The following is a 22,637-nucleotide window of genomic DNA, read 5'->3' as shown; positions in this document are numbered from 1 at the left end:
AATGTTTTAGCTTATACAGGTAAATCAGAGCAGCTCATTACATGTTACAAAGTACTGGAGTTGACGTGGGCTTCTCCCTCCAATTCTGAGTTTCAAATTAGAGACCATGGTTCATGTTCCCTTTGGTTACGTCTTGGCACCTGGACATGTCACTTAATATATTGTTGTCCCACCAGGATGACTATGTGGACAAAATCTGGACAACTGCTGGTCCAGCATTTCATTTCCAAGCCAATAGTATTCCTATGAGGTTGGTCCTCTACTCTTCTGGGAAGGCTTTCCACTTGAGCAGTGGTCCCAAACCCTTTTAACCTGTGAGCCACATTCAAATGTAAAAAAAGAGTTGGGGGGCAACAAAGGGTAGAGAAAAGTTCCTGGGGTGCTAAATTATGCCAGTGATTGCCTATTTCTTAGCCCTATGAGGACTGGCAGCCTACAGGAGGCTCTGTTTGGCAGTACACTTGGAATTTATGCAACCAAAACTTGCCTCCAAGTCTAGAATTCAAAAATAAGCAACTGCTTTGAGGCCACTGGGAGCAACATCCAAGAGACTGGTGAGCAACATGTTGCTTGTGAGCCACTGGTTAGGAAACACACTGCACTAGAGGTTGGAGCATTGTTGGTGGGCGGATTTGTTTCCTTTCAGAAACAAGATGACGGAGATCAGGCCTGGTTCACAGTTGTTCAGCTTGCCACCTAGACTTTCCATTTTTCCCTTCATAGCCCACTGGTGATGCCTTTACACTACTCCAACCAACACTTGGTTTTGTATATTATGATGCTAGGTTTTTTTTGCCCCTGATCACCCATGAAAACCCTTTGCTCCCTACAAACAGTTCTTGTATTGACATTTCTTCTCAGTATGAAAGGTGCTCCAACCATGGGCATGGATTGTCTGGATACTTATGGCTACAAATGTGTCCAGAGGTTGATGATCTATACTCCATTTGTACTTACCAAGAAAAGAAAAATGTAACCAAAGACGAAATATGAACAAGTAGCACAGCATGACTATACAGGGAAAGCAAGCTCGTTATTTATAAGACACAGTGGTCTTCTAATTAGCTCCAAACTACATGCTTCTGTTTATCACATCTGGCCGGGATCGAGCTCAGATTCAGCCTAACAAACAGAAAAGAACGAGGTTTGTCATTGAATCAACTCCCTCCCCCTCCGCTCTTTATCATGCAAATATGAATGATATAAACAAGACTGTTGTTATGGGACCTTTCTGCCAGAACTAAAGAAAAGTATTTTATTGCTGCTTTCAAAGAGCCAAGAAGAGAAGCAAAATTTGTATGCGGGGGAGACCCAAATAAATGGACCCATTGGAAGCCATGAATGGGCAGGTTGTGTTGGTTGATACTGCTGGGGTTTTCACAACTCCAGTGGTTATTTACTGCCCCCGGGGAATCAATAAGCACCATATTTCTATCAATTCTGTCTTAGCAGCTGGACTCCTAGTCTAGTAGACAGAACGCAATCAGCCCATTCAACAGACACCATGCTACTTAATGGAGAAGGAAAGGCTTCATGCACTTGGGGTGCCAAATGTTAGGCACCCCAAGTGATTTTATTGACTTACCTGAAACCCTGGGCCAGTGCTCCTATCAGCAGAAAACTGCACCAGTCCGGGGTTATTCCAGTGAGCACCACAGAGCGATCCTCTTCTCTTTTTTCATGTGTCTGCGCAGTAGAACGAAAAGCCGAACTTTAACTAAAAAATCGGCTTTTTCATTCTACTGAGCATGCTTTTGCCCTGGGAAATTTGAAGAAAGTAGATGCCGGAAGAGGATCGCATCTTGGTGCTCACCGGTATCACAGTTTTCTGTTGATAGGAGCACCGGCCTGGGGTTTCAGGTAAGTCAATACAATCACTTGGGGGTGCCTTACATTTGGTACCACCAAGTGAACTAAGCCTTTCCATCTCCTTTAATATAATAATAATACTATAATTACATGGGAGAAAAAAAGCTGAAGTTATTATTACTAATTCAGAAAGTGTCAGCGCTTAGTCACGGCTCAGTATAAACAATATGATGCAGTAAAAACTATCAACATGTTGGCACAAATATCCATTAACTATAGGCAGGGCTGTCTTTCCTTGTGGTGTAGCCCAGGACAAAATAGGGTTTGCCCCTATAACTTATATATCATCAACAACAAATATGGTGAAAATGTAATAAAAAAAGCATAAATCGTCTTGTCTAGTAGCCCATGGCAACAACTAGATGCCTGCTCTCTAACGGATATAAACGCTACCTGTTGATTGGTTGCTATGGGTTGCTAGGTAAGAGCAATCTTCTCCATTTTTTTATTACATTTTCCTGCAAAGCTCAAAACACATTACGGTTTAGCGTAAACTATAACCTCCTTGTGCTGTGTATTGTCAATGGGTATTGCTTCCATTTGTGCCATTTTTGGTTTCAATCCTGGGCACAATGGTATCAATATGAACGTTTATTGAAAACATTGCAGCTCATTGTTATTGGGTCGTTAGTTGTATTGTTTGAGGTCTACTGAAACACTGACCTAGTTTCAGAGAATTGTCATTGTCCGAGGGACACCAGTCATTTCATTTATACAATTTCTTTTATAAAGTCCTCAAAGTTGTTTGTGCACTTTCTTGATCCCTATAAAACATATGATAGATACAGTGGACCCCATCAAGAGAAGAGGTTTCTTGCTGATGAGGGCAAAAAGACCCTCTACTGTAAGGTTTGGAGAATGTGGGACCCACTACAAGTTAAACCAATGTCAAATACATACACGCCCATTCATGACATAAGCCTTACAAGCCTTGGACCCAAAGGATAAAAAGTTTTTGAGAGTTGTTCTTTCACCCATCTTCTGTTGTGGTGTAGCCAGATGGGAGGCAAAACCAGCCTATTGGGTTTATTTAATGTTTACATGATTTTCTAGTAGACTTAATGTATGAAAACCCAAATTAAGGAAAGAATCATTATCTGGAAAACCCCAGGTCCCAAACATTCTGGATAACTAGTCCCATACTTGTACTATGATAGTTCCCCTTTAAGAAACATTAAGATGCAGGAAGACTTCTTATGCGCCCTGTTATCTTTGAAGGTTTGTTTGGCCACAGGCAAGAAAGTCAATTGTTCCTCTCTCATTAATTCTGTTTCCTGCCTTCAAGGAACCTGCTACCAAAGCACCTCGATTACTATGCATGCATATAAATGAACAATCATAAATATTTATATTAGTCCATAAAATGTATTCAACTTGAATGCAATGAATGTTGTCCTATGAAACGTTCTTTTCATGGACAACTGTCTAGGATGTCTTGACTGTCTTCTGGATTCTCATGGGTACCTGTTTAGGCGATTCTCATGGAATACCAAATGTAGACATCAAGGCTAGCTGTCTAGGTGATTCTCATGGATTTTCATGGGTACCTGTTTAGAGGACTCTCATAGAATACCTATTGTAGATGTCATGGCTAGCTGTCTAGATGACCCCCATGTATTCTCATGGGTATCTATTTAGGTGATTCCCACCGAATGTCATGGATAGCTACATAGGTGATTCTCATGGATTTTCATGGGTACCCGTTAAGGTAGACAAATGTGGACATCAAGGCTAGCTGTCTAGGTGATTCCTGTGGATTTTCATGGGTACCTGTGTCTTGGCGATTCCCATGGATTCTCATGGGTACCTGTTTAGGTGATTTTCATGCCATACCAAATGTAGACATCAAGGCTAGATGTGTCGGTAAATCCCATGGATTCTCATGCGTACCTGTTTAGGTGATTCTCATGGAATACCAAATGTAGACATCAAGGCTAGATGTGTAGGTAAATCCCATGGATTCTCATGGGTACCTGTTTAGGTGATTCTCATGGAATACCAAATGTAGACATCAAGGCTATCTGTCTAGGTGATCCCTTTGGATTCTCATGGGTACCTGTTTAGGCAATTCTCATGGAATACCAAATGTAGACATCAAGGCTAGATGTGTAGGTAAATCCCATGGATTCTCTTGGGTACCTATTCAGGTGATTCTCATGGAATACCAAATGTAGACATCAAGGCTAGCTGTCCAGGCGATTCCCATGGATTCTCATGGGTACCTGTGTAGGCGATTCTCATGGAATACCAAATGTAGACATCAAGGCTAGCTCTCTAGGTGATCCCCTTGGATTTTCATGGGTTCCTGTTTAGGTGATTCTCATGGAATGCCAAATGTAGACATCAAGGCTAGATGTCCAGGCGAATCCCTTGGATTCTCATGGATAGCTACGTAGGTGATTCTCATGTAGATGATTCTAATGGAATGCCATGGGAAGCTGACTAAATGATTTTCATTCAATGTCAGCTTTAGTCTATCTAAACCATATGGATTCTCATAGATACCAGTTCCATACAGTGGATGTTATTGGGCCCCACAACAAATTAATTTTATGGCCTGTTTTACCAATACATGTTGAAATTGCATTTTAATTAGGGCCTTGTGGGGCTCCTATACCTTTTGGGCCCTCCTGCAGCCACAGGGTCTGCTTCCTCTGTAGTTACGCCCCTGATTCCACAAGTTCTAATCATTTCCATTGCAAATTTGTGGCAATAGATCTCTGTATGTAGCTGGGCTCAATAACAGTTAGGGCCATTGTTATAAAGCATCAAAGAAGGACCAATCTGGCAGAAAGGATAAAGTCTAAAAATGTTTCATTTCCCACACCACTTTATTATAACCAATTGTTTTAATGTTCTGCTTCTGTTTGAGTAAGTTAGGCATTGGCACATATCAAGGTTATCTGGGAGCTGGAGTTTAACAGGGATCTTTTTTTTTTTACTGTAGACCACCTTAAAATCAAATGATCAAGCAGTTCATACAGAAGAACAGAAGAGTAGGCACACGCTAACTCCGGGATAATGGATTCAGATACGAGAGGCTCCGTCTGTACCGGCCTGAGGACAAGCACTGCCCTGTTCAACATTTGTACAGCATTACCATAGCTTGTCGTTACATTTTCAATATGTAATGATGCTTTGGGCTTATACAGAACATAAAAAGAGAGAATATTGAGAAAAAGGAAAAGTTGTACTCTCTCTCTTTTCATCACGTATAAAACGGTGTAGTTATATAAAAGTTTAGGAAATTACACTTGGAGTCCTGTACAGCAAACCATCTGCTACTGTTGTGGTCTTCTTGTTGCCCCTGGATGACATGACCTCTTGTAGGAGGACCACTGACCAGTCTATCTTCTCTTGCCACTAATATTCAAGGATGTCCTGTCACATGTTTCAGGTATAAAAGCAGAAAATCTATAGATTCTGGTCTAGCTGGGGGACTTGGGAAAGTGCCTGTGTACAGTTATCAGTTCTGTGAAGACCTTTGGCCACTACTCTGGACCAAAAATGTCCCCTGGACCCTTGTGTTTGTCACTAAAGCAACTTCTTGCTCTAAGTCTGTATATTTATGCCAATATATCAGACGGAGTCAACCAAAGTCCCCTCTTACTTTGCTGATCTTAACATCATTTACTTCAAGGGATACGGTCAAGGGAAATTTATCTATTTTTTTCCAAAATGCATCAGTTAATAGTGCTGGTCAAGCAGAATTCTGCACTGAAATCCGTTTCTCAAAAGAGCAAACAGATTTATTTATATTTAATTTTGAAATCTGACATCTGAGAAAGACATATTGTCAGTTTCCCAGCTGCCCCCAGTCATGTGACTTGTGCTCTGATAAACTTCAGTCACTCTTTACTTCAAGTAGGAGTGCAGTAGATCTAAAAACAGCACTCAATGTATGGTTATAACTCCTGATATCCCAACCAGGATGTATCTATTTAATAATAATAATGTTTCTACCAAAGTTCTTACACCACTTCCATAACTCTGGATCTGGCTGCCTCCCTTTATGTAAAACATTGGTATCATATTGCAAATCAGCATTTACCCTACTGGTCTTTCCCATTTTAAAATGTGCAGCGAAACGGCGCAAATCCACCCATCACTGGTATTAATTACTAATCAGCCTTATAGTTTGACATTTCTATTCTATTTGTACTGTATATTGAGAGCAGGTCCCTAAGATCAGTAAGTGACAGCAGCACAGAGCATGTGCAGTGAATCAGCAGAAAAGAAGATGGGGAGCTACTGGGGCATCTTTGGAGACACAGATCTTTACTGCTAAAGGGCTGTGGTTGCCTTGGGCTGGTAGAGAAGCACCAAACATAAGGTACAACATTTCTGGCTACTTCTTTAGTTAAGCGTTAGTTCTCCTTTAACTGAAACGTAATGCTTTTTTACAGTAGGAAATATTATTCCTCAATAGTGGAACAAAAATCCTCCAATCTTTCAGGCCTCCCAGCACTGTCATTATGATAAAAAATATGTCCCCATCGGAGAACAAGACGTTTGCCGCTTAGAAAGAACCGTCAGTGAAAGTACACGCTGCTCCTATATTAAAAAACGACGATGTGACTTTCATAAATATTTATTGCAAAGTTTTTCGTGTCTTTTTAGGCAAAGTTTTTTTTTAACCATTTTTTCAATGATCGAATCTTTTGCATGTTAATGAGGCCACTGGCCCTGGACAGTTGGGAAATTGGTTTATTGAACAATTGTGATTTAAGAAGACAATCCTGGTGTTGCTCGACTACAGCTCCCAGCACGCTATGGTACAACTTAAAGGGATTGGTAGCCAGAAAAATGGAGGAAGAGCAATGGGTTTCTATTAACCAATTTAGAAGCCAGTTTTGCTCCTTAGGCACCATTCACTTGGCATTTGTGATTATCCAACGTACAGTACAAAGTATGCTCTTCACTATATGCCAGTGGCACATTAGTTGGCACACAGGGGGCAGTCTGCAGTGGACAATAACCTTGCCTTAAAGGACAAGGAAAGTTTAGAAATGTTGTACATTATGATTTGTTCTTCTGTACCAGCCCAAGGCAACCACTGCCCTTTAGCAGTAAAGATCTGTGTCTCCAAAGATGCCCCAGTAGCTCCCCATCTTCTTTTCTGCTGATTCACTGCACATGCTCTGTGCTGCTGTCACTTACTGAGCTTAGGGACCCACTCACAATATACAGTACACATAGAATAGAAATGTCACAATATAAGGCTGATTAGTAATTAATACAGATAATTACTACATGGCAGCACAGAAACCAGTGCAATTCGCATCAGAATTGAATAATCAGCAAACCTGTAGCATCAGCTTATATTACAGGGGAAGCTCATTTTCTGCTGGATAATTAGTGACGAGCCCTAAGCTTAGCTTCTCAACAGCCAATCAGAGCCCACTGAGCATGTGAGTGTCACAGACACTTTCCAAGATGGTGACCCCCTGTGACAAGTTTGAAGTCCTGGATCATTGCTGCTATTGACAAGCTGAAACTTTAGCCTCGTGCAATAAGTTCACTATATAAAATATGGCATTTTTAGCCCTATTCATTTTTAGGATTTAGTTCTCCTTTAAGCAGGCATTGAGTACGGTTACAACCTGACTTTTATCATGCCAATCCTATTGATAAGGAAACAAGATAAAAGTATAAGAATGCTCATACAGGTATGGGATCCAGTATCCAGAAATCTCTGAATTATGGAAAGGCCGTCTCCCATAGACTCCATTATAATCAAATAATCCAAATTTTTAAAAATTATTTCCTTTTTCTGTGTAATAATAAAACAGTAGCTTGTACTTGATCCCAACTAAGATATAATTAATCCTTATTGGAAGTTAAACCATTAAATTTTTTGGACAGTATGGACATCCAATTATACACACCTCCCAACATTCTGGAGAAAATGGAAAGAGGGACAAAAAAATTTGCCGCGTGTAGTGCGGTGATTTTTTTTTTGATCACAGACTTTTTTGTGACCACACCCCCTAATTACCATGTCCATTTTACAAAATTTGGCAGGTTATGAAAGTTTGAACACATTTCTGTATTTTTTTTTTTGTTTTATTACAGTTTTACTAATGAAGGTGAATTGCCCTTTAAGCTGTGAGTCTGACTTCTCCCAAGGGACAAAAATCTTACAGATGTATTTTAAGTATGTATTCTGGGCTCTCTGCCAAGAGCCAATTAAGTTAGAAACATTGTATCTTTTCTGGCTGTTCAGTGCAGAGAAATTGAATTTTCCAGTACAAACGCAGGACTGCAGGTTGAGCTGTCAAAAGAGGGACTGTCCCGCTCAAAACGGGACAGTTGGGAGGTATGCCCTTATCGGGAAAACTCCAATTGCAGCCCTACACTAGAGGTACAATCGTTGATGGTGGCAGACAATATGGATAGTGCCATGCACCTTGTTTTTGTTTTTATCCCCTTACCCCCCTATAGCTAAATTAAACAAATTGTAGATAAAGGATAATTGCTCTTTGCTGTCCAGTGAGCCGATTGCTTTGATCCTGAGTGACTACTTTATATACAACACTCCCTGCCATAAAGCAAGACTGGACTGCAGTGCACCAGCAAGGAAAGAAATAGCCATTTTTTTCCACAAAAACGATGAAATTAGCTGACAGTTGGGACATGCAGTATATCCAATGGAATTTTACCCGCGCTGGCATTAAAGACATTGTAACCATCCCAAGAATAATAAAGGCGCCACATCACCTGTACCCAGCAATTCTGAGAAATACCGAGATCTGATAAGAATTCCCAGGAAGCCAGACCTGCTGCCATTCTGTCCCGGGCTTTATTGGAGCAATATATCACCGGCGGCTGACAGTTGGCACACTGATATTATTGTTATTAAACACAGAGCTTTGATGCCATTAGCAGGGCAGGGTTGGGTACAGGTGAACACAAGTAAATTACTCACCTAATAATAAACATGTCTGAGCGACGGTTTGTATCCTTAAAGTGAGAAAAATATATAAATCAGTTTTATTAGCATAATGCACATACCGTGCCGGCTTCTACCTCTTCCCTTTCCATGTATGTACTAAATCTCGTTATGGGCGGCTCCATTAATTAGCTAAATGCACAAGAACACTTCCAAACCCAACCCGCCCTCTTTCAGCTGGGCATTAAAGGAACGGTAACACCAAAAAAATTAAAGTTCTAAAGTAATGAAAATATAATGCGCTGTTGCCCTGCACTGGTAAAACTGGTGTTTGCTTCAGAAATACTACTATAGTTTATATAAATAAGCTGCAGTGTAGCCATGGGGGCAGCCATTCAAGCACAGGATACACAGTAGATAACAGATAAGTACTACTATAGTTTATATAAACAAGCTGCTGTGTAGCCATGGGGGCAGCCATTCAAGCACATGATACACAGTAGATAACAGATAAGTACTACTATAGTTTATATAAACAAGCTGCTGTGTAGCCATGGGGGCAGCCATTCAAGCACAGGATACACAGTAGATAACAGATAAGTACTACTATAGTTTATATAAACAAGCTGCTGTGTAGCCATGGGGGCAGCCATTCAAGCACAGGATACACAGTAGATAACAGATAAGTACTACTATAGTTTATAAACAAGCTGCTGTGAAGCCATGGGGGCAGCCATTCAAGCACAGGATACACAGTAGATAACAGATAAGTACTACTATAGTTTATATAAACAAGCTGCTGTGTAGCCATGGGGGCAGCCATTCAAGCACAGGATACACAGTAGATAACAGATAAGTACTACTATAGTTTATGTAAACAAGCTGCTGTACTTCAACTAGGGAATAGTTAAATTCGATTCGAATTTGTAAAAAATTCAAAAATCTAAATTTATCATGTACTGTCTCTTTAAAAATTCGACTTCGACCATTCGCCATCTCAAACAACCCCTTTATAGTTAAGTTTAAAATTAATTGTAGAATTCATTTAAAATAATTTTGTTGCTTTTGTCCTAGTTAATAAAATAAAGTTTTCTCATCCTGTAAGGGAGCCGCTATGTCTCTTTCCCAGCTGAAAGTAATGATGTAAAAATTTGTGAATTTCCTGCAAAATTAGGGAAATGTTGAAAAAATGACGAAAAATTCTTGAAACTACAAAATTGACGCCTGCATCTATTTAGAACGTGCGTCCTAAAAAAGACGCTTGCGTCAATTTTCCCAGAGGCATTAAAGTCAATGGCCATCCAAATCCATGTTTACGCATGGCGATTTTGATGCGAGCGACTTTTTGGACGAGTGTCCATATTTTTTTGACTCCGGTGAATTTTCTCGAATTTATTTGCTGGCGTAAAAATGTGCAAATTCGCGCCAGGCGAATTTATTCACCCATCACTAGCTGAAAGTTTTGCTCAGCCACAAAATAAACATATATATATATATATATATATATATATATATATATATATATATATATATATATATATATATATATATATATATATATATATATATATATAAAAATAAGAATATACATATACATACAAGTGTAGTGCTGGGCGAATTTATTTGCAAGGCGCGAATTAGCGGCGAATTAATTTGTGAAACCGGCGCAAAAATCTGCTGGCGTACAAAAAAAATGGACGCTGGTGTAAAAACAAGACGCCGGCGCCATTTCACAAATTCCGTGGAAAATTTGCGAATTATTCGGCGAAACGCCACAGATTCGCCCATCACTCTACAAGTGCTCAGATATCCCAAATGAACTGCATTAGTAACAAGAAAGGGATTACAGGTAGAAAACAAGGAGATTTGTGGATTAAATATATATATCTAATAATGGTAACTATGACTGCATATCCCTAATGCTTCTGTAAAGGAAAGTGTTTATTATCAGGGATGTTTATTTTGTGATTCATCCAGGTCGTTGCTCAGCAAGATTCCAGCTGGGAAGGAGAGAGTAATTGGACATAGCGACTACTATAGAGCATGAGAAAACTGTATTTTATTTATTAGGACAAAAACATCAAAATCTGTGTCTAGAATTAAAGGGGTGGTTCACATTAAAGTTTTTAGTGTGTTTAGTAAGCAACTTTTTAATTGGCCTTCAGTTTTTTGTTACTTATTTGCCTTCTGCTTCTGACCCTTTCCAGGTATAAAATGGGGGTCACTGACCCCATCTAAAAACAAATGCTCTGTAAGGCTACAAATGTATTGTTATTGCTACTTTTTATTCCTCATCTTTCTATTCAGGCCTCTCCTATTCATATTCCAGTCTCTTATTCACATCAATGCTTGGTTGCTGGGGTAATTGGGACCCTAGCAACCAGATTGTTGAAAATGCAAACTGAAGAGCTGCTGAATAAAAAGCTAAATAACTCAAAAACCACAAATAACAAAAATCTAATGCAAATTGTCTCAGAATATCACTCGCTGCATTATACTTAAAGTTAACTCAGAGGTGAACTGCCCCTTTTATTTTAATTCTACTGACGTCTCTGCTGTACAGGTTCAGGACCCATTATTCAAAATGCTCAGGAGGTTTTCTGGATAACGGATCTTTCCATAATTTAGATCTTCATACCTTAAGGGCTCTTACAGACAAGCATTCAGTTTTTTTTCAATGGGGCTGTACTCACACAGGCTCATGTAGGCACTGAACGCAGGTTGAGATGCAACATGCTATATTTTCCTACATGCGCCTGTGTGAGTACAGCCCCATTGAAAAAAAACTGAATGCGTCTACTCCTGCGCTCCCCTGCGGCTGAACGCATAAAAACAGAACGCAGGGGAGCGCAGCTTCAAACGCTCGTCTGTAAGAGCCCTTAGTCTACTAGAAAATCACTTAAACATGAAATAAACCCAATAGGCTGGTTTTGCTTCCAATAAGGATTAATTATATCTTAGTTGGGATCAAGTACAAGCTGTTTTATTATTACAGAGAAGGAAATCATGTTTAAAAACCACCTGCACAGGTATGAGACCTATTATGCAAAATGCTCGGGACCTGGGGTTTTCCAGATAATGGATATTTCCGCAACTTGGATCTTCATACCTTAAGTCTACTAGAAAATCATATAAACATTAAATAAACCCAATAGGCTGATTTTGCCGCCAATAAGGATTAATTATATCATAGGGGCAAATTCACTAAGCAGCGAAAATGCGGCAGCGAAAATGCGGTAGCGACGCCTTCGCCGCACTTCACCAGGCGAAGTTTTGCCAGGGCACTGATAATTCACTAAAATCTGAAATTGCACTCAGGGAGGCGAATGGTAATGAATTTGCGCTAGCGTTAATTCGTCAGCAAATCGAAATTATGCTAGCGATACCTAATTTGCATACGGCGCCAAGTTAACGTTGAATGGACGTATATGTAGCAGCAAATCCATTACACTACACAAGCCTGGGAAAGCTTCATAAAATAAAATAGAGTCGATATTTTGCCCTATACATGTGCCCACTGTATAGTTTAGATGTTAGGAAATGTAGGGGGGAAGGAGGGTGCCCCCAAAAAAATCGATGAGCTTTTTCAGCCTATCAGCCTTAAAAAAGGAAAAGATGCCTCAAGCCAACGTTTTTAGGGACTTAGAAAAAAATTATTTTTGAAGCAATCCCTATCTACTTGGCCAGGCCTGGTCTGAGGTGGCGAAGGCAAGTCTGGCGCAAGAGGTAACGTTCAGTAAAATGCGCAAGTTAGTGAATTAGCGTAGTTAAGTTGACCCATCGCCATAGCGCAACTACGCTTGGCGTAAGGGTGCGAAGTAGCACTAGAGTAGGTCCACTTCGCTAGCGAATTTACGCCAGCGCCTGTTAGTAAATCGGCGAAGTAACGAAATGACGTCACGCTGGTGAATTTGCGCTAACGTTAGGCACTCCGTGCTTTAGTGGATTTTCCCCTTAGTTGGAATTAGTGATGGACGAATAAATTCGGCAGGGGCGAATTTGTGGGGAATTTCCGTGTTTCGCCGCCGAATAAATTTTGCAAAACTGCCGTGAAAATTCGCCCGCTTCAAAAAATTGTGGACGCGCCTCGGAAAAGTCGCTCCCGTCAAAACCGTCAACATTATTCGCACGCCCATTGACTCGGGATCAAGTACAAGCTACTGTTTTATTATTACTGAGAAAAGGGAAATTGTTTTTAAAAATGTGAATTATTTGATTAAAATGGCGTCTACAGGAAATGGCCTTCCTGTCATTTCGGAGCATTCTGGATAATGGATCTGTGCTTGATAGTTCCTCCGTCGGTACCCGATGAAGTGAATCTGTTTCACATGTTGAGTGCAAACCCCGTAGGACAGGGGAAACATTTTTAAAAATCTTCAGCTATTTGGACAAGCATCTTCCTGTTATTCCAAAGCTTCATGTTCAATGAATCAACCGTTGCCTCGGGCCCATTCACCAAAGAACGACGGTGAAATTCATTCCTCCCCCCTCGCTAAGCGCCGGGCGCAAGCGCAGTATAAGGAATGTCAGGCCAACGTAGAAGAATGTCGGCTGTCCGAGATTCCCGTCAGCCAGGGGAGATTAGTATCTATGTAATACAGAATATTATAAGAAGGTATGTGAAGGCAATCGCTCATGCAGTGCATTGTTGGTCTGTTTCACAAGTGTTTCATCACCAGGGGAGATGCCTGGCGTTCCTGCAGCCTCCACTCTCAGGAAAGGTAAGAAAACAAATTCCTAATGACGTGGCCCCGTAGCAATGAAAGTTTATACGCGGCCCTTGTGAACTCTGCTTTCCCATGCCTAGTGATAGGCGAATAAATTCAGCAGGTGCAAATTTCCGCATTTCTCTGCCGGCGAATAAATTCAAAACTCGCCGGCGTCAAAAAATGTTGGACATGTGTCGGAAAAGTCGATCGAGTCAAAACCATTGTGCGTTAAAATCATTCAGACGCCCATTGACTTTAACGGGATACTGTCATGGGAAAAAATTTTTTTTTCAATATGAATCAGTTGAATTCTGCACTGAAATCCATTTCTCAAAAGAGCAAACAGATTTTTTTATATTCAATTTTGAAATCTGACATGGGGCTAGACATATTGTCAATTTCCCAGCTGCCCCAAGTCATGTGACTTGTGCTCTGATAAACTTCAATCACTCTTTACTGCTGTACTGCAAGTTGGAGTGATATCACCCCCCTCCCTCCCCCCCCCAGCAGCCAAACAAAAGAACAATGGGAAGGTAACCAGATAACAACTCCCTAACACAAGATAACAGCTGCCTGGTAGATCTAAAGGTGGCCATAGACTCAAAGATCCGCTCGTTTGGCGACATCGCCAAACGAGCGGATCTTTCCCCGATATGCCACTAACTGCATGGCTATATCGGGGGTAATTCGAACGACCGACCGTTTGGCCGAACGATCGAATTACGATGCGCCAAGGGGCTCCAAAGGTATCCAGATATCGATCGGGAAGACCCATCGGTAGCCCCCATACACGGGCAGATAAGCTGTCAAATCGGTCCAAACGACTGATATCGGCACTTTATCTGCCCGTGTATGGCCACCTTTAGAACAACACTCAATAGTAAAAACCCATGTCTCACTGAGACACATTCAGTTACATTGAGAAGGAAAAACAGCAGCCTGCCAGAAAGCATTTCTCTCCTAAAGTGCAGGCACAAGTCACATGATCAGGGGCAGCTGGGAAATTGACAATATGTCTAGCCCCATGTCAGATTTTAAAATTAAATATAAAAAAATCTGTTTGCTCTTTTGAGAAATGGATTTCAGTGCAGAATTCTGCTGGAACAACACTATTAACTGATTCATTTAAAAAAAAAAAAAAAAAATTCCCATGACAGTATCCCTTTAACGACCAGCATCAAAATTGACACGAGCATCGGAATTGACGTGGGCATCAAAATTGACGAAGGTGGCAAAATTTAAGCTTCGCAAATTTTTCTGCATTTCGCAAATTTCACAGGAAATTCGTGAATTTTTCAGTAAATCGTAGCTGGACAAATTCGCACATCCCTAGTTATTTCTTAAAATGGACCTCATCCCTCCATCATCATCATCATCATGTTACTTGTTTATACAATACAATTTTACCGCAAAGGCAAAGAAAGCCACAATTAAAAGGAGTGGTTCACCTTTAAGTTAGTAGTTTCAGTACGTTATAGAATGGCTAATTCTAAGCAACTTTTCAATTGGTCTCTTATTTTAAATTGAAATTATTATTTATTTTTTATAGGTTTTTAATTATTTGCCCTTTTCGTCTGAATCCTTCAAGCTTTCAAATGGGGGTCACTGACCCCATCTAAAAACAAAAGCTCTGTAAGGGCTCTTACACATGAGCGTTCCGACCTGCGCTCCCCTGCGTTCCGTTTTTTGGCGTTCAGCCGCAGGGGAGCGCAGGAATAGACGCAAGTCATTATTTGAAATGGGGCCGGACTCACTCAGGCGTGTGTAGGCGCCGAACGCAGGTTCAGACGCAACATGCTGCATTTTTCCTGCGTTCGGCGCCTACACGCGCCTGAGTGAGTACAGCCCCATTTCAAATAATGACTTGCGTCTATTCCTGCGCTCCCCTGCGGCTGAACGCCAAAAAACGGAACGATAGGGGAGCGCAGGTCGGAACGCTCATGTGTAAGAGCCCTAAGGCTACACATGGGGAGGCATATTTAGCAAAGGTCGAATTCATGAGTTGTTATAAACTCTCATAATCACCCATAAACTCAAAATTTGACCAATCAAAATGTAGTAATAAAATCGAATTTTTATAACTCGGATAAATTGAATCCACCTGAAAACTCGATTCGAGTTTTTTTTCCCGAGTTTCAATGTCAGGAAGGCTGTGCAAATAACTCCCAATTGATCCCAGGACGTCCCCCATTGACTTCAACAGCAATTTGGCAGGTTTTAGGTGGCGAATAGTCCAATTTGAGTTCTTAAAGGGCAAGAGTATCATAAATCTCGAAAATCCAATTAGAATTTTTTTAAAAATCTTAAATCGAATTTGAATAACTCCCCAATTTGACAGTTTTGACCATAAAAAAAACTAGAAATGTTAAATTTCAAATTTTCAATTCGAATCTTGATAAATCTGCCCCTTTTTGCTACTGCTACTTTTTATTACTCATCTTTCTATTCAGGCCTCTCCTATTCATATTCCAGTCTCTTTTTCAAATCAATGAATGGTTGCTAGGGGACTTTGGACCCTATCAACCAGATTGCAAAACTTTGAAAACTGGAGAGCTGCTGAATAAAAAGCGAAATAACTCAAAACCCACAAATAATAAAAAATAAAAACCAATGGCAAATTGTCTCAGAATATCACTCTCTACAACATACTAAAAGTTTATTTAAAGGGAACAACCCCTTTAAGGCAATAACTGAATTATTTCACACTGCAAACGCTTCAAAGAGAAATGACTGTCGCTGCTCGAGTGCAACTGTCAGCTCGCATTTTTGTGGCTTTCTTCTTTCCCCGACAGAGATTGCGTGAGTCAGAATGTAATGCAATAAATGTCAACTTCCCATAAATACCAGTAAAAGGGAAACCGACAGGTAAAACCGAAAAGGGGTCATATATTAACGTTACTGTGTCAGATAAACTGTAAAAGCTCTTATTCTGTTGTACTGGAGACAAGACCATTTCTGGGGGTTGGCAAGGGTGAAACAATGAGCAAAAAGGCTTTCAAGGGGCGGTTTACCTTTAAGTTAACTTTAGTATGTTCTAGAACAATTCTAAGCAAGAAAACTTTCAATTGGTTTTCATTATTTATGTTTTTTAGTTTTTGAATTATTTGACATTTTCGTCTGACTCTTTCCAGCTTTTAAATAAGGGTCAGTGACCCCATCTAACCAACAAACGCTCTGTAAGGCTACACATTTAGGGGCACATTTACTAAGGGTCGAATATCGAGGGTTAATAAACCCTCGAATTCGACCCTCGAGGTAAAATCCTACGAATTCGAATATTGAATTCTTAGGTTTTACCGCAAATCCTACGATCCAAGGAAAAATCGTTCTGAAATCCTTCAAATCGAACGATTCAAAGGATTTAAATCGATCGATTGAAGGATTTTTACTTCGATCAAAAAAACCTTAGAAAAGTAATGGGGAAGGTCCCCATAGGCTAACATTGTAGCTTGGTAGGTTTAAACTACCCAAGTAGGTAGTCAAAGTTTTTTTTAAAGAGACAGTACTTCGACTATCGAATGGTTGAATAGTCGAACGATTTTTAGTTCCAATCGTTTGATTCAAAGTCGTAGTCGAAGGTCGTAGTAGCCTATTCGATGGTCGAAGTACCCAAAAAAAAAACCTTCGAAATTCGACGTTTTTTACTTCGAATCCTTCACTCAAGCTTAGTAAATGTGCCCCTTATTGTTATTGCTAATTTTTATTACTCATCTTTCTATACAGGCCCTCTTGGCTTTCATTTTTTATTATTTGTGGCTTTTGAGTTGTTTAGCTTTTTATTCAGCAACTCTCCAGTTTGTAATTTCAGCTGTCTGGTTGCTAGGGCCCAAAGTACCCAGGCAACCATGCATTGATTTGAATAAGAGACTTGAATATGAATAGGAGAGGCCTGAATAGAAAGATGAGCAATTAAAAAGTAGCAATAGCAATACATTTGTAGCCTTACAGAGCATTTGTTTTTTTTTAGATGGGGTCGGTGACTCCCATTTGAAAGCAATAAAGAGTCTAATGAAGAAGGCGAATAATTTAAAAACTATAAAAATTAATAATGAAGACCAGTTGAAAAGTTGCTTAGAATTGGTAATTTTATAACATACTGAAAGTTAATTTAAAGGTAAACTACGTGTTTGTTTGATGTTACACCTTTGTTTTCCAAAACAGCACCGATTCTTCTAGCGTTATAGGTTGGGAACAAAGTGCAAAAACATATTGCACCCCTTTTTTATCACTTTACAACCTGCCTGACACCCCTTATATGTTCTACTTGTGCTTGTTTGGATTTCCTCAAAAAAACAACAACAATGTGAGCTCTGTATAAATAAAGGATAATACTGAGGAAATACCCTCTTTCTTCAAATTCTTCTTCTCCATCTGCTCATGTCAAACCCACCGGAGGGAGTTGAAGTTTCCCAATAGTTCCCATTACAAAGTTACGTGATGGGATTTTATTTTTGTTTTTTTTTTTCTTCTTTTTCTGGATTTCTCGCAAAACCACTTATCTGCAGATTTTGTAATATTCCTGTCAAAGCCAAAGGCTTAACCTCCCTGTATCAGTTGGTACCTGCAGCTGTCAGGGAACATTAGTGAGTCACGGCCATGAAAAGAGCTTTAGTGCAGAGCTCTCACATTCCTGACTAGTGAGGATTTAATAGCAGGACAAACTGCCAGCGCTCTACCCATAAGCCTTTGTGCTGAGGAAAACACTCATCAGCTGAGTAAGTTGCCCACTGGCAGGAGACGTTGGATGAATTATGTACAAACATGGGGCAGGAGAAGTTGGATGAATTATGTACAAACATGGGGCAGGAGAAGTTGAATGAATTATGTACAAACATGGGGCAGGAGAAGTTGGATGAATTATGTACAAACATGGGGCAGGAGAAGTTGGATGAATTATATACAAACATGGGGCAGGAGAAGTTGGATGAATTATGTACAAACATGGGGCAGGAGAAGTGGGATGAATTATGTACAAACATGGGGCAGGAGAAGAAAGATGAATTATGTACAAACATGGGGCAGGAGAAGTTGGATGAATTATGTACAAACATGGGGCAGGAGAAGTTGGATGAATTATGTACAAACATGGGGCAGGAGAAGTTGGATGAATTATGTACAAACATGGGGCAGGAGAAGAAAGATGAATTATGTACAAACATGGGGCAGGAGAAGTTGGATGAATTATGTACAAACATGGGGCAGGAGAAGTTGGATGAATTATGTACAAACATGGAGCAGGAGAAGTTGGATGAATTATGTACAAACATGGGGCAGGAGAAGTTGGATGAATTATGTACAAACATGGGGCAGGAGAAGTTGGATGAATTATGTACAAACATGGGGCAGGAGAAGAAAGATGAATTATGTACAAACATGGGGCAGGAGAAGTTGGATGAATTATGTACAAACATGGGGCAGGAGAAGTTGGATGAATTATGTACAAACATGGGGCAGGAGAAGTTGGATGAATTATGTACAAACATGGGGCAGGAGAAGTTGGATGAATTATTTACAAACATGGGGCAGGAGAAGTTGGATGAATTATGTACAAACATGGGGCAGGAGAAGTTGGATGAATTATGTACAAACATGGGGCAGGAGAAGTTGGATGAATTATGTACAAACATGGGGCAGGAGAAGTGGGATGAATTATGTACAAACATGGGGCAGGAGAAGTTGGATGAATTATTTACAAACATGGGGCAGGAGAAGTTGGATGAATTATGTACAAACATGGGGCAGGAGAAGTTGGATGAATTATGTACAAACATGGGGCAGGAGAAGTTGGATGAATTATGTACAAACATGGGGCAGGAGAAGTGGGATGAATTATGTACAAACATGGGGCAGGAGAAGTTGGATGAATTATGTACAAACATGGGGCAGGAGAAGTGGGATGAATTATGTACAAACATGGGGCAGGAGAAGTTGGATGAATTATGTACAAACATGGGGCAGGAGAAGTTGGATGAATTATGTAAAAACATGGGCAGGAGAAGTTGGATGAATTATGTACAAACATGGGGCAGGAGAAGAAAGATGAATTATGTACAAACATGGGGCAGGAGAAGTTGGATGAATTATGTACAAACATGGGGCAGGAGAAGATGGATGAATTATGTACAAACATGGGGCAGGAGAAGTTGGATGAATTATGTACAAACATGGGGCAGGAGAAGTTGGATGAATTATGTACAAACATGGGGCAGGAGAAGTTGGATGAATTATGTACAAACATGGGGCAGGAGAAGTGGGATGAATTATGTACAAACATGGGGCAGGAGAAGTTGGATGAATTATGTACAAACATGGGGCAGGAGAAGTTGGATGAATTATGTACAAACATGGGGCAAGAGAAGTTGGATGAATTATGTACAAACATGGGGCAGGAGAAGAAAGATGAATTATGTACAAACATGGGGCAAGAGAAGTTGGATGAATTATGTACAAACCTGGGGCAGGAGAAGAAAGATGAATTATGTACAAACATGGGGCAAGAGAAGTTGGATGAATTATGTACAAACATGGGGCAGGAGAAGAAAGATGAATTATGTACAAACATGGGGCAAGAGAAGTTGGATGAATTATGTACAAACATGGGGCAGGAGAAGAAAGATGAATTATGTACAAACATGGGGCAAGAGAAGTTGGATGAATTATGTACAAACATGGGGCAGGAGAAGAAAGATGAATTATGTACAAACATGGGGCAAGAGAAGTTGGATGAATTATGTACAAACATGGGGCAGGAGAAGAAAGATGAATTATGTACAAACATGGGGCAAGAGAAGTTGGATGAATTATGTACAAACATGGGGCAGGAGAAGTTGGATGAATTATGTACAAACATGGGGCAGGAGAAGTTGGATGAATTATGTACAAACATGGGGCAGGAGAAGAAAGATGAATTATGTACAAACATGGGGCAGGAGAAGTTGGATGAATTATGTACAAACATGGGGCAAGAGAAGTTGGATGAATTATGTACAAACATGGGACAGGAGAAGTTGGATGAATTATGTACAAACATGGGGCAGGAGAAGTTGGATGAATTATGTACAAACGTGGGGCAAGAGAAGTTGGATGAATTATGTACAAACATGGGGCAGGAGAAGTTGGATGAATTATGTACAAACATGGGGCAAGAGAAGTTGGATGAATTATGTACAAACATGGGGCAGGAGAAGTTGGATGAATTATGTACAAACATGGGGCAGGAGAAGTTGGATGAATTATGTACAAACGTGGGGCAAGAGAAGTTGGATGAATTATGTACAAACATGGGGCAGGAGAAGTTGTAGCAAGTACAGAATGGGTCTCACTCACAGTATCCATTGCCTTTAGCTTGTTATTAGGGATTTGATGGCACACAGGAGGCATATGGTTTTACCCAACAGGGATCTGATTCTGGATAATGGGTTCCTGTATAATGGGTCTCATACCTGTACCTTGTACTTGATCCTAATTTAGATATAAATAATCCCTAAACTTCTAATACCAAATTGAATAAAATGCTTCTGTATAAACTCCATGTTTAGAAGGGAACATACTGTAAGACAGGGATAGGTGTTAGTGTTGTAGTTCTGCATCATCGGAAGGACCACTGGTTTCCGTCTCCCGCCCAACGCCAATCCATCTTTTTATTCCCAGTGTAATCATTGCACTTGGCTTGACCTGGCAGACCTATGTGTGGGCCATTGTTATGGCGCGGCGTTTGCGGAATTAAATTACCGGTGGAAAGAAATAAGGAGAGAGGTGAGGTGTTTATCAGGCCGTTCCCATAATGAGTAACGTCAGTAATGTGCGGCGTGTAGAGTTACTCTCATGTAACTGTATCACAAATTGCTTCCTGTGCACAAACCTCACTAAGTCTCCCCTTGTGTTTAACTCGTTATGTGACTCTTATTCAATTAGCTCCAGCAACCTGCTAATCAACTCCGGATAACGCATTTCCCCTTAATTACATCCTTTGGACCTGCGCATCCAATCATTTGCTGCGAGGGATTCAGCCTGGAGATTGCAAGAGCTTGAGCCAACAACTCAAATCAGAGATGGTTCAAATAGGATTTACTATGGGGTCCATATTCCGTTGCCGGGGTCAAAATGTTTCGCATAATTTGCGAATTTATTTGCCGGCGGCGAAACGTGCAAATTCGCAGTGAATTCATGCCTGCCGAATAAATTCACCCATCACTACTCTTATTCACAGTTTAAATGAATGAACCAGATCATACATATGTCCAACCTGTGGACCCTTTAAGGGATGGTTCCCCTTTAAATGAAAGGGATACTTTCATGGGAAAAAATGTTTTATTGCAAAACTCATCAGTTATTAGTGCTGCTCCAGCAGAATTATTCACTGAAATCTGTTTCTCAAAAGAGCAAACTGATTTTTTTATATTTAATTTTGAAATCTGAAACGGGGCTAGACATATTGCCAGTTTCCCAGCTGCCCCCAGTCATGTGACTTGTGCTCTGATAAACTTCAGTCACTCTTTACTGCAAGTTGGAGTGATATCACCCCCCACCCAGCAGCCTAACAACAGAACAATGGGAAGGTAACCAGATAACAGCCCCCTAACACAAAATAACAGCTGCCTGGTAGATCTAAGAACATCACTCAATAGTAAAATCCAGGTCCCACTGAGACACATTCAGTTACATTGAGAAGGAAAAACAACAGCCTGCCAGAAAGCAGTTCCATCCTAAAGTGCTGGCTCTTTCTGAAATCACATGACCAGGCAAAATGACCTGAGATGCACCTACACACCAATATTACAACTAAAAAATACACTTGTTGGTTCAGGAATTAAATTTTATATTGTAGAGTGAATTATTTGCAGTGTAAACAGTGTCATTTAGAAATAAAAACTACACCATAAAAATCATGACAGAATCCCTTTAACTTTTAGTATGTAGAAAGTTATATTCTGAGACAATTTGCAATTGGTTTTCATGTTTTATTATTTGTGGTTTTTGAGTTATTTAGCTTTTTACCCAGCAGCTCTCTAGTTTGCAATGTCAGCAATCTGGTTGCTAGGCTCCAAATGAGCCTAGCAACCATGCACTGATTTCAATAAAAGACATGAGCATTGTGTTTCAATAAAAGACATGACCATTTGTTTTTTTTAGATGGGGTCAGTGACCCCCATTTGAAAGCTGGAAAG

At 40.2% G+C, this 22,637-nt stretch overlaps 1 long non-coding RNA gene across 7 annotated transcripts in view; it reads right to left on the bottom strand.

Moving 5' to 3' along the window:
- The window catches only part of LOC108719412, a 167,414-nt gene that overhangs the window by 6,132 nt on the left and 138,645 nt on the right, over positions 1 to 22,637 (bottom strand). Inside the window, exon 1 of one of the 7 annotated variants that reach the window (XR_001936219.2) lies at positions 8,884 to 8,950. The exons of 4 other annotated variants lie outside the window; for them this stretch is intronic. This is a non-coding gene — a long non-coding RNA (uncharacterized LOC108719412). Of the gene's footprint in view, positions 1 to 8,589; positions 8,721 to 8,797; positions 8,951 to 22,637 lie in introns of those variants that run through there. 2 more of the 7 variants (XR_001936218.2, XR_005962008.1) reach the window with 2 other exon arrangements.

Source organism: Xenopus laevis, chromosome 6L (genome assembly GCF_017654675.1).
Source record: "Xenopus laevis strain J_2021 chromosome 6L, Xenopus_laevis_v10.1, whole genome shotgun sequence".
Lineage (NCBI taxonomy): Eukaryota > Metazoa > Chordata > Amphibia > Anura > Pipidae > Xenopus > Xenopus laevis.
The sequence above is the reverse complement of the archived record's forward strand: the minus strand, read 5'-3'. Positions and strand labels throughout refer to the sequence as shown.